A 15,530-nucleotide genomic window follows, 5' to 3' on the forward strand; every position below is an offset into this window, starting at 1 on the left:
TAAAGTACTCGTGTTTACAGGTAAAAGCCAAATGGAGTAACTCCCACTGCAGTCATGTCTGATATGACCATAGTGACACTTGTGCCCTGATGTGAAGTGAGGGGAGGAGGATGAGGTACTTGAGATGTTAAGTTATCGGGATGATGAATGTTCCGAGGGTCACAGCTCTTCTACTCATGCATCCCTCCCCCTTCCCTCCACCCTAATGGGATGCCGTCACTAGAGCATGATGTGCAGCAGTTTGATTCTGTCAAATAATAAGCTGCGCAGCGGGGTTCATAAACTGCCATGGCCCATGCACTTGGCCTCAACTGCCAGTTATTTTCTCTATATGGTTGGGGCTGAAGCACCATGTAGCAACTGCGCCTGTATGCTCCAAATATAAACGTGTGGGTGTGCTTTGCCTCATGCTCCAGCCTTGTGGGGGGCTTAGTTTTCTTCACTGGGTTTTTTTCGTGTAGCCCAAACCTGTCTAGACTTGTGCCTGGAGTGCCTTGGCCTGAACCGTTGAGGGAGCAGCTGCCCTGCCTGTTGCTTTCTTTCAGGGCCCTGTGCTCCAGGCTTTCCTGCTGGGAAGATGATGGAGAAGAGTAAGTAAGCTCGTCTTAGTTTTCTTTTCTTTTTTGGGCAAGCCACCACCGGGAAATGCTTCCTTTTGGCACTCTAACAAATGCACCATATTCTATCAGGTGGGAATCTGAGGTACTGTTTGAACCTCATTTCGGTGAACCTACACAGGTACTGATTCAAAGAATAGTGCTAGTGAGGGAAGTCGTGCACACATGAAGGTCCTCTTGCTGAGGGAGTCTTCCCCGTGCCTCATCCTAGAAATATTCTGTGCAAGGGAAACTGGATTTGCTCTGATGACGACGATTTGGTCGTCTGAGCACTTGCAACTCTCGCTGCCCGTATGGACCACTCTCTAATTTGCCGCCCGCTGGAGCCATACATTACTGGACCTTTTTTTTTGTTTTCTTACTGTACCTGTTCCTCTAACTACTTTTTCTCTTCTTTCAGACTCTGCTGATACAGCCATCTTTCTATCCCATCCTCATCCTTTGGCATCCCCTTCCAAACCTATCCTATCTCTTCTAATTCCTAAGGTGTACCGTTTCTTTCTTCCTTTTTAGACTTCATCTCCTTGCTGTCTGCCACCTTTCCTTCTGATTTTAAACTTGACTCTTCTCGTCTGTCTGATAACCACCTTGTTTCTATTTTACCATTTCTTTCTAAAGTACTTGAGCGCATTGTCTACATCCAAATGTCTACTTATCTGGATCACCGTTCTCGTGTACCTCTTCATCCATTCACTCGATTGATACTGTTCTGTTTGTTGCCAATTCTTTGTCCTCTTCACATCACTCTACATGTTTTTCTCCACTTTTCTTTAGCTTTGGCACTGTTGATCACTTTTCTTTCCCCTTCCTTGGGACGCTCTGGCCCTGTCCTTCAGATGTTTGAGAATTTCTTACCTTTCCAATCACATTTATTCTGTCGCTTGGTTTGGAGGGCAATCTTCTCTTTCCCATCATTTTGGAGTTCCTCAAGTTGCCGTTCTCAGTCCTCCCCTAATTACTCTTTACACTTTTCCTTTTTGTCTATTTTTTTCCTTGCCTGTCATGCCATTTCTCTGGTGACAATTCCAAGTTTTTCTCTTCTATGTATTCTGCCCCTCCTGCTTGCAGTCCTGCTCCTGGATGATAACGTATTCCCTGCATCTTAATCCCACTAAGTTTTATTCTTTTCTGCCACTACTTTTCCTACCTCAAGCCTCTGCCATTTCTTTCCTTCCCTCCCTTTCAGTGTAATCTTGGTGTTATTTTTGATTCCACGCTTTCCTTTTCTCAGCACATATGTAAAAATGTAAAAATGCTTGTTCCTGTCATTTACACCTCTGTAATCTACACGAATCTTGTGCATTTCTTTCGTTTCGTGCAACTAAAGGTATTCTTTTCTTCTTTTTTGTCGGTCTTGATTACTGTTCTGGATGTTTTTCCTGCCTCCCAACTTGCTGCACTTCACTCTGTAACTCCTCTATTCATTTTCCTTTCTATTCCCCCTTGTGCCTATATTAATGTCTCTCTTGGCTTTGTTTTGAGACTCGTCTTCTGTTTCATTTTCTTTGTATTTGTGTTTGCTCTGCTCTGCTCCACCCTATCTTCACTTGTTTCTCTCTGCAGACAGTCTTACGTCTAATATTGCCCTTTCTTTTAAACAGTTGCAAACCCTGCCTGTGCCTAGTCTTGCTTGCGTTCCTTTTCTCTACTAACCATTGGCTTTATTCCTTAAGTCTGCTTCTGCCTACTCTACTTTACGTTCACAACTCAAGAATACTTTCTCTCCTCTTCTCCGTATTAAATTTTGTTTTGACTGCATCATGCTCTGCACCGTAGAACACACGGGGCTGCCTGTGAGGGCAATTCCCCACACAGCCGCAAGGTATGTTTAGGAGTAGAACTTATTTTCAAGGTTTAAATATTTAATGACTGCACTAGTGAATGAAGTCCTTTGAGGTGGTGCTGACAATGCCTCAGGCAGGCCCTTGCATCTCAGCAGTTCCATAACCTATGAGGGCCAAGATGCAACTCCATCAGTGCCAGACATGGCTCAAGCAGTGCAAAAAACTCCTGCCTTCACCCCTACCCTACCTGCTCACACACCATCTACAATGCTACCGCTTTTGGAAGACCCACTGCTGGGTTCCCATTGGCAAGAGGAAGTCCTAAAGTCAGTCTGAGCTTTTAAGGGGCGGGTACTCGATGTTATGGGGTTCCGGATCCTTTCAATGCCCCCGAGTCTGTTATTCGACCTCTTGTCATGCCTTCATGCAAGGCAGAGAAGGCCCTGGATGCTCTAGGATGCACAATTTGTTAGAATATTGCTGTTCAGCTTGGGCAATCTCCGATGTGATACTGGAAGCCTGCAATGTTCACCTCAGGGTACATATTGCAGAGCACTTCAGTGACGAGCGTGAATACAGGACAGTTCCTTGTTGGAGCAGCCGAAGCAAAGCTTCTGCATTACATGCTGGACTTGGTGATGGGACATGTTGACACCGCTGTCAGGGGTGCCTGTTTGTTTCAGGGCAACAAAGCTAATTGAGGCTCAGAGTAATGTCAGGAGCCTGGTGAGGGGGGATAGCTCGGTGGCAACGCGTTTTTTGTCTTGGAAGCAAGACAATCCAGTGCAACACAGGTTCGAATCCCGATCCCGCACTTTGAAACCAATCTCTGGTATTAAGCGCGTTATAAAAGAACAATTATATAATTACTCTTTAATCATTTCCACCTCTTCATCCTTTGGATGATGTCTTCATCAAAGAAACGTCTCAACACTGTACTGGCAAGTGGCTCTCCACGATAATGAAGCAGGCACAGAGGTAGAAATGTTCTATGGGACATGAGCTTTCAGAGGCTTCCAGTCGGACTCGTAACATAGACTGGACCGTGTGGATTCTTGACACAAACCAACAACCAACCAATGCTTCTTTCTCTTCGATTGCTATCTCTTCAGGTAAGACTTTAGATCTTCCTGCCACACTAATTGCGTCTGATGCATAGGCCCTATCTGTGGCAGCCAATGAGCATTGCGGGTTTCCAGCATCCCCTGTTACTTCCCTCGACCCCATCCACCGCCCACCCTTTCCCTCAACACATTTCATCAAACATGGGAGGCCTCGCAAAATGTACTCAACCACTCGCATAGAGTAGTTTTTATGAAGGTCGGGTGGCATGTGCATGGTGCTTTATCTTGCTGGCGAGTACAGTGAAATTCCGGGATGTTTTAAACGTTTATTTGATATTTACTGCAAACAGCTTTGTTTGCAGTAAATGTCAACGTTTTACTGTGTGGGTGGCAGCAGTGTGCCAAACATGAAGTGGGCTTATGGTGACCTGCACCATTTCACAGAAAGCGCTGGTAACATTTTTGTCACTGCCTCCATGGGTAGACTGCATTTCTTTTAGGTCGGATAGGTAAACTAAGTTACTCAACCTGCAGGATTTGCAAGGCCGTCTGGGGGATGAGTGGATTGCATTTTGGGGGTGCAAAGAGCTCAGGATTCATCAAAGGGTCTCTCCTCGGTACTACTTCACCATTCTAAAGAAGGACCAGGGGAGACGGAGGACAATAATGGGTCTTACAGTATTTAGTTCTTTCCCCTTGAAAGGATTTTAAAATGATTATTTTAGTTTCCATTCCTTTTGGCTCTCCGAGACTGCCCATGTGCCCTAGTATCTACAGGATTCTTAACATTCTTTGGTATGAGCTCCAAAAGCCTCCACTAAGACCATGGAGGCCCTCATGGTACTTTTGCATCCGCTTGGGATGCAGATCCAGCCCAACTTGAATGCCCATCTGCTTTAAATTGGTGTCCCTTGCAGTCAACCTAAACATGGAGTTGATTTATTCCCTGAACTTGTAACCGAACTTCACGAAATCCTGACTCAAAGTGACCCTGTTGCTGCAGTGCATTTCATTCATTCAGGGCACAAAGTTGGGTAAGTCTTCCCTACAAAGGAGACGACCTAGGTGATTCATGAGACTTGCTCAGATCTAATCTGAGCTTCTCTAGCCTAAACCTTGGTGTTTCAGAGGGCACTGGAGAAAAAGAAAAGCAAACCTTGGGTTTACAAAAAGGGGATTCCCTGTTAGCCTGGACAGAAAGTACCAAGTAGTCCCTTTTTGTCTACCTCTCATATCCAGTCCGTGTACGAAGACTTTTTGATCCTATTCATAAAACATTTATTCTGTCTACCAAAAACGTGAAGAATCAATCATCCGATATAAAGAAACAATACACCCCACACATGAAATAAATGAATACATACTGATGTATGTTATTCCAACATATGGCTCTTATTTTAAAATAACACCATATTTTATACAATACTCTCCATATGGCTAACAGAAACCCATGGGACCAACGCTTATCATTTCCTATTCATTGCACAGTGCAAATTCAGAGTACTCTGTTCATTATGGTGTACACAATTGGAACTTTGTTTCGTAGATTCCATTATTCATAATCTGTCTTGCTGCCATGTTTAAGGCACTTGTGTTATGGGATCTTCCTTGGGCAGCCCAGGACAGTTTAGTCTTCTTGTTACATCTAGACATTTCTTTTCAAAACGCCCTTCTTCTTTGTGGCAATTGCGCTGTGTAGGAATATATGCAAAATACATAATTATAAGAGTTATGTATCATTGTAGATTCAAAATTAAATCCAGTACAGCCAGGTACACAGTCCATTTATCTACTGGTCTCTGCCTCAGCAGCAACACGCAAGTGTTTATTTTTCATTTTTATTTTTTTAGATGAGGAGTCGCCCTTAACTTAATGGTATTCTTTGTTCAGTCTCAAATCACTGGCCTGCGGAGATAACACCATTTACTGCACCCATTCCTTGCGTTTATTAAAACCAAGGGTCTGAAAAATAATCTTATTCAGAGTATTTCACGAAACAAAACTCTGCTTGACTTATCACGCCCCAATTTGCCTATTCTGACAGTTTGGTTGTCCAATTTCAGGCTTCTGGCAATGACTGAGCCTACAGAAGGAGGGAGATGTGGACTACCTCATAAATAAAACACTCCTGCCACCGACTGTAGTGGTAAATCCTAATTTACTTTATACATGATGTTAGATATGTATTTGCAAAGGTGTTGTCTGACTCTCCAAAACTAACCAGCGAACCTATACAGGCATTGTCATATGCAGATGATCTTGTTTTAATTTCAAAAACCCAACTGGGTCTTCAAAAATTATTAACAGCTTTTCAAGGCTACATTCAACAAAATGCCCAACACATGACACAAGTGTCACAAAGTGCACTGTCCTATATGGAAACAGGCCACAGACAATTTGCTCTCAATAATGAATACAAAAACAACACACATGAACAAATACTTACCAGCATGCGAAAACATCAGTACATGGTCAAACAGTGGGAATATATTACAATAAAAAAATAAAAGTAGTGCAAGTGTCACAACCTGACTACGGTAGCACATCGACCCCTTCCAACTGCAGATTTTTGCTGGAAGGCAAATGTATCAGTGAACTGCATACAACATGAACTGCATCTGCAAAGTAGATGGGCTTGTTAAGGTACATGTATATAAGGAAAAGGTCAGGGATGTAGAACCATACAGTAATCCACCACAATACCCACAGTTTTGAGAGAGAGAGACAGACAGACAGACAGACAGACAGACAGACAGACAGACACCCCACACCTAACCCAGCGGTATTCAAACTGTGGGGCGCGATATATGTTTTTTAAAAAATTCTTTATTCTTTTTTGAAGAAATGGGCAGGGGTGGCTCACATGGTCGGGCTGAAGCATGAAACTGTCTCAGGCAACAATGAAAAAGTGGCCCACAGTTGTAAATGGATATTCAGTCCTTTACTCACAGACTGGGCCTCATTACAACTATGGCGGTATGGTAACAACGGTGCCGGTAAGCTACTGGCACCGTTGCTACCGTACTGCCATAGTAAGAGTTGTGCTCGCGGGTACGTGACAGCCCACCAGGTCTGACCTGGTAGGCCGTGCGGGACACCCGCGAGCACAGTTCGTCGGCTGCACCGTTATTAATGGTGCTGGTGCATCCGAGCTCCCCATTACCATTGAGCCCTATGGGGCTCAAATGGGAATTGGGATCTACCGGCACCCGTGAAAGAGCAATTATCAGGTCCGCCTAGCTCGGCATGACCTGGTAATTGCCCATTTGCGGGTGCCAGACCCGGATGCAACTCCGGTGGCAGCCGTGCCGGTTTTACCGGCACAGCTACCGCCAGAGTTGTAATGAAGCCCACTGTTTCAATAGTACCCAAGGAGGTGCTTTGTGTTAAAATGTAAGTACATTGTGATATATTCAGCAACAATGGTCAAAATTACTAACTGCATAGTTCAGTAACCCATCAAACTGGTCCACATTGGCCAAAATGGTGGCCCATTTTGACAGGCCCACACCAGCATTTTACATTTTTGGTACAGGCATTGCCCTATAGGCCTGTCCGAGCCTGGCGGCTCATCCATAATGGCGAGGGGGCGCCCACTCAGTGGACTCTCGCCCATTATGGAGGAGCTAAGGAGCCAGCCCAGTGAAACAGTGAGCACTCCCTCAGCTGCTTTTTCCAGATAATGGAGTGCTTGTGGGTTGGCTGAACTGTCAAAGGGAAACCCTGTTTCCCTTTTGACAGTTCAGTTTAATTCCCCAGCCGCACATGCTCACTGAGCCATGCAAGTGCTGGGGTGTTTTGCTTCACCAGCATTGCATAGCTCATTGGAAATGCTGGCTGGGGCACTGCATGTCTGTGTGTCCGAGGGGGAGCTCCTGCGCCTCCTCGCACATATGGACAGAGAAGCCTGGAGCGGGCTGTTTTAGCACCCACACGCTGGCCAATGCAGAAGGCACGTTTATGTTCATTGTTTATTTAAACATGTGTATGGATGCGTGTATGCTTATGTTATGATTGAGTGTATGGTGATGGATGCTCATGTGAATGATAGTGATTGCTGTATGAATGTGCAGCGCCTTGCATACACACATAATCATGTTGATTGTGTTAGGACCAGTGGGGCCCAGGGGACAGGGATGGTATATTTTTTACTGGACATATATCATTCAAAACCCTCTGCATTGTCCACAAGGCTTTCTGGGGCCTGGGTCCAAAATACCTTCAGCTATCCCTCCGCAAATACCTCCCCTCTCGAGCTCTTTGCTCCTCTACCTCCAACTCCTTCAGGGCCAGTCGTTTTTCAAAGAAACAAGCTGGGGGTAGATCTGTCGTTGGCTGGGGCTTCGCTCTGGAACAGCCGCCCTGCCATTCTAAAACTTGAGGAGAACCATCCCCGGTTCCGGATGCACCTCAAGACCTTCCTCTTTTCCTCTGCCTTCGCTCCCCCCTCTCCCATGCTGATCTGTTCTCTCTTGGCACCGTGCACCTGGCCACCCTCTGGGCCCAGGTACCTGCTCACCCTGCCACCCTCCCGCACTGCCTCCGGGTCACCCCTTGCACTGGGGTCTGTATCTGTACCCATACAGCCCCCCCTTTCTTCCTGCACTTATCAGACCTACCCTGTCTGCTGCCTTAAACGTAGCACTTGCAAATTTACCAGTTTGTTGCCTTTATTATTTATTTATTATTTATCTGTTTCCCCTCTGCTTCACACTTTCCACTTCTCCCCGCTTCCATGCACTTTTCCCCTCCCCCTCTCCCATGCACTTGCGCGTTCTCAATGTCACTAGGCCTAGTAAGATCGCTGTTTTATTCTCCTCTGTTCCCCTCCCTTGCCTTGTCGCGCTCTGAAACACTTGTGTTCAAGCGCGATAGAAATAAAATATCAATGCCTACCCCCTAGGCCCCCCATCACCAATTGCAAACTGTTTGGCTATTTAACCATTTTTTTTGTTAAAAGTATGCTCAACAATGCAACATTTTAACCCATTATTTAGAAATAATTCACAGGGGGAAGCCCCCCCCTGAATCCCCCTTTATTGGTTTGGGCTCCCTTACTATGCTCGGTCGCTATGGCATTTTTGTGGGAAATAGTTGTGCCCCTCCACTTAAAAAAAATCACCAGCCGCCACTGGCCCTCAGACTGTGTTGGGAACGGGATGGGAGGGAACCCAGGGACTATGGTGGGAGCACAATGGGTGGGAACCATGGGATAATGGTGGGAGCAGAGTGGGGAGAGCCCAGCGACTGGGTAGGAGTGGGATGAGGGAGCCCAGCAACTGTGATGGGAGTAGGTGACAGCGCGCAATATATACTGTCCATTAGGCATTTCTGGGGGGTCCCGACCTGCCCAAACTTTGCTCAGGGGGGCCCCGGCAAAAAAGTTTGAAGACCACTGATCTAACCCAAAGATAGGACAAGCCTGCATGGGCCCAGCTGTAATACACAGTGGATGCCTACGGGAGCCACACAAAGCAACACACGGTTTAAAAAAAAAAATGGCCATGTGTGGACGCGGGTGGGGGGGGGGTGGGGGTTGGGGTGGAGGCCACCCACGAGGGACGAGGTACAGGGTGCACCCCAACACCCACATGCATGGATGTTGAGTAAAAACAAAAATATCTCCATGGGCTCATGGCCTGCACGGCTACGCTACAGTGGGAGAACTGCCATCGCTGTCATCACCCTGTGGTGGTACATCAGAAGGTGGCCGTGATATGGGAGGCAGACCACGCAGAGCCCTGGCATGCTCCTCCATGGCAGCAAGCATGCAGTTGTGAAAGGTTTGGTTCTACAGGATGATGGTACGGAGATCCCCATGCAGCACCTCACGGGTAGCAGGCATTTCTGCATGCATGGCCTCGCGTGATGCCCGGATCGCCTGACGGGTTGCCTGGAGCTCAGCTGAGGGTGTACGTGTCAGCTGCTCCAGCTGCTGTTCTGCCCTTGTACTCCGGGACACCTCGTTCATCCAGAGTATCTCTGAGGGACCTGTGTTCTACCCTGAGGGCTTCCCTGTGGGCCTGTGACTCTACAGATATGGCTGTGCGCAGAGTCTCCAGTCCAGCCCGTCGGTTCCTGTCGAATGCCAACATGTCCTCCCTGTGTGAGTGGCAAATGGAGTCTGTTGCCTGCTGCTGGAGCTCCATCTGCCTTTCAGGGGGGGAAAATGGAAGTGGCCACCCTATCCATTGCCTGAACCATCATTTCACACGATTCCCCCCCTGTTGTGCTGCTATACTGTACATGGAGTTCTCCCACACAGTATTGCCTGGTGGCGCACGGCCACCGCGTTGGCGGGCACCACCCCTCTTTGGGGCAAGGTGATGTGCACCTTGCTGTGCTGGCACTTCCTGAGGCTGCAGGACTGTATTCCTCCTTTAATCTGCTGGCCCAGGAATAGGAACAGGAGCAAATATTGTGGAGTGTGATCCTACATCCGTAACCGCCACAGGCGGACTTTCCAACACTGAAATCTCCATTGAGGGGTCTATCCCCGGTGCAGGTGGGTTGGACAGAACAGCATCCCTGCCAGAAACCCTCACCTGCGACGGCACATATGTCTCAATGTCCGATTCAGCACCTGATTCATAGAGGTCTCCGGAGGTTACCCAGAGACACCCGTGGACAGTATGGTCTGTAGGAGTAATGGGTTTTCACCCACCACCACCCCACGTCCTCCGCTGGTGCCCGGTTGTGGCTGTGTCCTCCTTGGTCTGCACCATCTCCTCCTCCTCAACAGCATCAAGTGCCTCATCTGCAAAAACATGAAAGATAACAAATGGAAACCGGCATGAGCACCATAGCACACACACATAGGCATGACGAGGCAGAGATCCAGTACATAAATGACACATGTCCCACATGACAATAACTCTGGCATGCATGCACTGTCAAAGAGTTGGAAGGGGAGACAAAAAGCACACACTGATGACTGCAAGATGGAAAACCAACACATGTGCTGCATGCTGGATAGCACTGACATCAAACATTAGCCTGTGAGTGACATGGACAATCCACATACATGACACATGCCAGCACACAGACGGCACGTACCATAGCCATGGCAGTTTTGACAAGGACACCCAGATGGTAGCAAATCAGTACTGTCACCCATCCATGTGAGATGGACATCATGAAATAAAACATGTAAATAAGAGTGAGAAAACACACATGTGCCACACGCTGCAACAAAGCCAGTGTTCACTGATGCAGTGATGGCAGGCACATGGATACATCAATGGTTGGTCACTTCGACATGAGAGGATACAATTGTCATGTTCAGCATTCAAACAGGGCCCCAAAATGATAGTGTGCAGGCCATGTGTATGTGCACATTACTCAATCAGCCTGATTGTAGAAATCTTTCCCCTAATAAGTCAAGAAATGTGGGCCATTGTGTGGTGTAATCTATGACAGAAGTATGTCACATTTGGGACAGTAGGCCACAGAAATGTGGTAAATATGCCAATCATTTCATCAGTCAGGCTGAATGAAGAGGAAAAGACTATGAACAATGTTGTGGCAAGAGGACAGCTGAAGTCCAAGTGGATTAATCATGTGCAAAAAGTGAACTGTGGTCAGGAGGGATACTGTGAAAGGGAAACACAGGGCCGGGGAATGGTTTTGAGGGACCACATGGGTGACCCATAGCAGTCATGACTAGACAGCCTCACCTGGCACTCAATCAGAACACATCACCCAAGAAACACAACCATGGATTGCACACACATGCATGGTGCCTCACCGAACATTGCTTCAAGATCTGGTAGGTCTCCCACGCCTTGGATCTGATCCTCTGTGATGAAGGCTCCAGCGACAGACTCATGTTCAGTGAGTTGTTCCTCCTCTGCTGGAGACCCACCACCAGTCACCAGAGTAGAGGCATGATTTGAAGCCAGCTTGTTCTTTGCTCTGCGTTTCAGGTCATTCCAGCGCTTAGAGCAATCATCAGCTGTGCGCTTCACAAATCCAAGGGAACTAATGCGGTCCGTGATGGTCTGCCAGTGGGCCCTATGTTGAGCAGTCGTAGTCTTGCACCCTGCAGTCACCACCATTTCGCGGCCATGGGCCGACACATAGCCCACAAGTGCATCTAGTTCTGCGTCATTGAAACTAGGCTTCCTTGACGTGCTGGAGTGGGTAGCCATGTCTGAGGTCCCAGCCTGTACTGCAAGAGCACCCTTCTTCCTCTTGGAAGGTGGTGCGGACCCTGAGTGGCTTACTCCGCTCTGGTTGGTAGGGGCAGAAGCGCAGGTGGACTGGGCACTGGAAGTTGCCAAAGGCACGATGACCAAAGGTCTCACTGCAGGCATTGGCTGCTGGGTGATGTTGGCAGGACCAACCTTGGTGTGATGGACTTGGACCGACACTGTCTCGGCTGGGAGACTCTGAGCTGGGGTGCATTGAGCTGCAGCTGCCCCTGCAGCCTCCTCACCCTGGCTACTTGGGGCAGCAGATGACATTGCTGCCCCAGATCCACATGGCCTGGTGACAGCAACTTTCACCGCCACACGTGGCTTAGACTTGGTGATCCGGAAGTCAGCCTGGGAGTCATCCTGTGCCGGTTCTGTTGACAATATGGGCCGGTTTAACAAGGGCTGGGATGGTGTCAGCTACATCTCCCCGAACCATTGGGGGCAGGGGGGCATAGGTGTCCCTGATTGGACCTCCACACACTGGCCTCTTGGGCCACCCTGCACAACCTGGCCACATCCCCTACCGCGCCCACCTCTGAGCTCGGCCACCTTTGCCTCCCTTACTGCTTGGTCACCTCCCAACCATGGCACTGATGTTGTTGTGCGTATGGGAGTTGCCGTAAACAATTGTCCTGGGCAATTGGGGTGAAAGGGATAGGGTACTAGATGGAATTCGTACCCTAGTGCTTTAGCAAGGCTGTCTGTGACCCTTGGGAGAAGATGACGGGTCACGCAACGCACAGGCACCCCGAAATCAATATTTAACATGCACTCAAACCCTGGTAGACCACGTGCATGGAAAAATGAACCTGCACTATGCTGTGGCACCCAGAAACGCAAAAATAAGCGTACGCGTGATACACGCAGCGTACAATGACCTCTGAATGGGTACGCAACACACTGGGGCAACCACAGTTGGAAAATACATGCGCGACTCACCGTCTGCCTGGAAAAAGAACGTGAAAAAAGACGTAAGTGTGCGCGTTGGCAACGCCCCCGCCAAAAGAAGAATTGAACGCTGTCTGAGTAAACGGGGAGTACGAACTGGAACCGTTGTGAAGTTATCACGTGTGAACTGACAAGAATCACCCGCTCGTTCTCCACAAAAAGCACGTACAAGAAAATGGCGTCCTACGCGTACCTTTTAAGCCATCCCACACGTGCAAAGTCACTTACGTGCTAAGGCCCTTTCCTCCATTTGCACGCAGTGACACCCGGACGTGTACAATCAACATGCACCCGTGTTGAGGGAAACGCCCTTGCGCGTCACGTCACAGACGCGCTTACGCGCTAAAGGCATTTCCTCGAATTACACGCAGACGTACAGTTTTTTCACGTGCCAAATCACTCCATGTCAAGCTGGCCACGCAACAACACACGGAAGACCACGCTCCTGCCCAGAAGGCCATTTTCCTGCCCCCCCAGAGCCCCGAGCACGCTCCCGCCTGCCTGCTGCCCATGTGCCCTGCTGTTTGGTGCCGGCACGTCAGCCATCTGCAGGGGTGCAGTTGCTGTAACCATCCCTGCTAGAACAGAAGACTCCCGACTGGGATACCATCGCTCCACAGCCCAGCCCCAGGACCCAGTTGCCCACCCACACCTGCCTCTGGGGTTGCCATGTCGGACACAACACCATCTGGCACCACCGGCAACCCCCAGCCAGAGAGGCAGAGGGCTACCAGCTTTAGTGCCATTGAAGTTGGTATCCTGGTGGCAAGTCCTGGGGCAGTATGATGCCCTCTTTGGAAGTTCGCGCGCCGACAATGAAGGACGGAAGAGGATCTGGATGGACATCGTGACTGCCGTCAACGTGGAGGGGGTGACAGTCCGCGACATTCAACACGTCCGGAAGCGCTGGGAGGACTTCAGGTCCAGGACCCTCAACAAGGCCGGGCGCCTCTTGAAGGCAGCGGATGCCAAGGGGTGCCGGGTCCGCCTAACCAACAACCAAATGAGTGTCCTGGAACGTATACGCCCAGCGCTTCACCTCCAGGTCCTTGAGAGGCAGACCCGTCTTGAATCGAGCGGTAAGTGTACATGCGTATTGGTTAGACGCTGTGCATGTTGAGGTGTAGCAGGAGTGTGCAGGTTGTACATATGTCTGTGTAGGGCCATGTATGTACAGGGAAATGAGCCTGCCGCATGCGAGCCCTCTCATGTGTGAGACGCATCGATGGTGTATGTGTTGGTGAGCATGCTGGCCAAATGCAGGTGTGGGTGCACACAATTTTACATTTCTGTGTATGTACAGTGGCATGGTTGTGGTGTCACACATGGATGGTTGTTCCACCTGCATGTATCTGCACTAAGTACATGTGCATGTGTGTTTATTTGACAAGTGTGCAACTGTGATACACCATGGATGCATGTGACAGTGACATGTAGGAGGCTGCCAGATGTGACATGTATGGCAATCTTATCACTGCGACAGGTGGTGGAGATGTACAGATGCATGCATGTCTGGTGGCATGTGTGCACGTGTTCAGCACTCCCCGTGTTGCATGTTAGGTGAGGCTCACCTTCGGCTGCTCATGCTGTTCTTTGTGTATGGATGGTGCTGCCTGGTGCAACATTCCTGTTGATGTGCTCATGTGTGTGAGTTCAAATGACATGTGTGTTGGGGAATGTGATGCCATGTCTGATGTTTGACACTGCCACTCATGTACAACTGTCATGTGTTTATCAGACCATTGTACAGTGCCCTGATGCCTGTGTTCTATATCTCCCTGTCTGCAGCGTCAACTGATGAAGAGGGCGAAGACGGTGTTGTGGAGCAAAGGGGCAGGGATCCTACCGCCAGCCGGAGACGCAAGGCCTGGCTCCCCCTCCCAGGTTGTCATCTCGTCGGGGAGTACGGAGTCTGGTGCCGCGTCTGTGGCCGCAGCTGCCGAGGGTAAGTCCAAGAGGCGGAGGTCCGAGCTGGACTCCTTGGCAGCAGAAGGGGCAGCTGAGACCCCACAGGGTACGATGGAGGAAGACGGCACAGAGTCATCCAAGTTGGTGGGGGGTTTGGTTGAGGAGGAGGCAGTGGAAGGGACACACGCTGGGTCTGGAGGGTGGAATTCCACTGGTGCTAATGGTGCAGTCCAGGGGCAGGGACAGGAGGCAGCACAGGCCGCCGCGGAGGTGCCTGTGTGTAATACTGTCCCCGATCCTGTGACTGCATCATCCCGCACCAGCAGGGATGCCTACGTCCAGACCCGTTCTCAGGGAGGGGATGAGCGCACAACAACTGGCCTTCCTCTCCCTGCGGATGTGGCAATCCGGGACCGTGTTGAGCCTGTCCTGGCTGGGATGGCGTTGCGTCAACGGGGCATGCGAGATGACCTGCAGTGTTTTCGTGAAGACACTGCACGTCATCTCGGATGCCTCTTTGACCGCGTCGACCTACTGGGACGGGTCACCAGGACTGGATTCCTCCGTCTGCTGGACCTTCCTCGGGCCCCCCCCCCCACCTGAACCCCCTATGCGCCAGTCGTACTCCGTGCCATCTTCTGGCCCATGTATCACCCGGGTACCCTGTGGAGCTGCTTCTGACCCAGCGGCCAGGCTGGTGGAGGACACATCCCTGCCACAGTCGGGAGTCGGAGGTCCACCAGGGGTGGCCACACCAACAACTGCACCCCAGCAGGAGGAGGACGTGCAGGCATCAAGAGCCAGGGCACAGGCAAAGCAGCAGCAGGCTCAAGGTGGGAGCAATGATGGATCGGGGCCATCAACATCAGAGGGGCAGGCATCGGCCGGAGGGCAGGAGGACCCTGGATTGGCAGTGTCTTCCGTGTGGCAGCGGTTGGGCCAGCACATAGATGCGGAGCGGCGTCGGGTGGAAGAGGCACGGCTCACTATGGTCAGTGTGGAGAACTCTAT

General features: G+C 49.7%; 1 protein-coding gene across 4 annotated transcripts in view; it reads left to right on the forward strand.

Moving 5' to 3' along the window:
* Nucleotides 1-15,530, forward strand: part of LOC138567285 (non-structural maintenance of chromosomes element 3 homolog) — a 192,929-nt gene that overhangs the window by 68,748 nt on the left and 108,651 nt on the right. Inside the window, exon 1 of one of the 4 annotated variants that reach the window (XM_069645337.1) lies at nt 5,589-5,611. The exons of the other annotated variants lie outside the window; for them this stretch is intronic. The gene's annotated coding sequence lies outside the window, so the exon portion shown is untranslated. Of the gene's footprint in view, nt 1-5,588; nt 5,612-15,530 lie in introns of those variants that run through there. 4 annotated transcript variants of the gene reach the window in all.

The sequence above is a fragment of the Ambystoma mexicanum genome, chromosome 2p (assembly GCF_040938575.1).
Source record: "Ambystoma mexicanum isolate Mex_15411 chromosome 2p, UKY_AmexF1_1, whole genome shotgun sequence".
NCBI classification, from domain to species: domain Eukaryota; kingdom Metazoa; phylum Chordata; class Amphibia; order Caudata; family Ambystomatidae; genus Ambystoma; species Ambystoma mexicanum.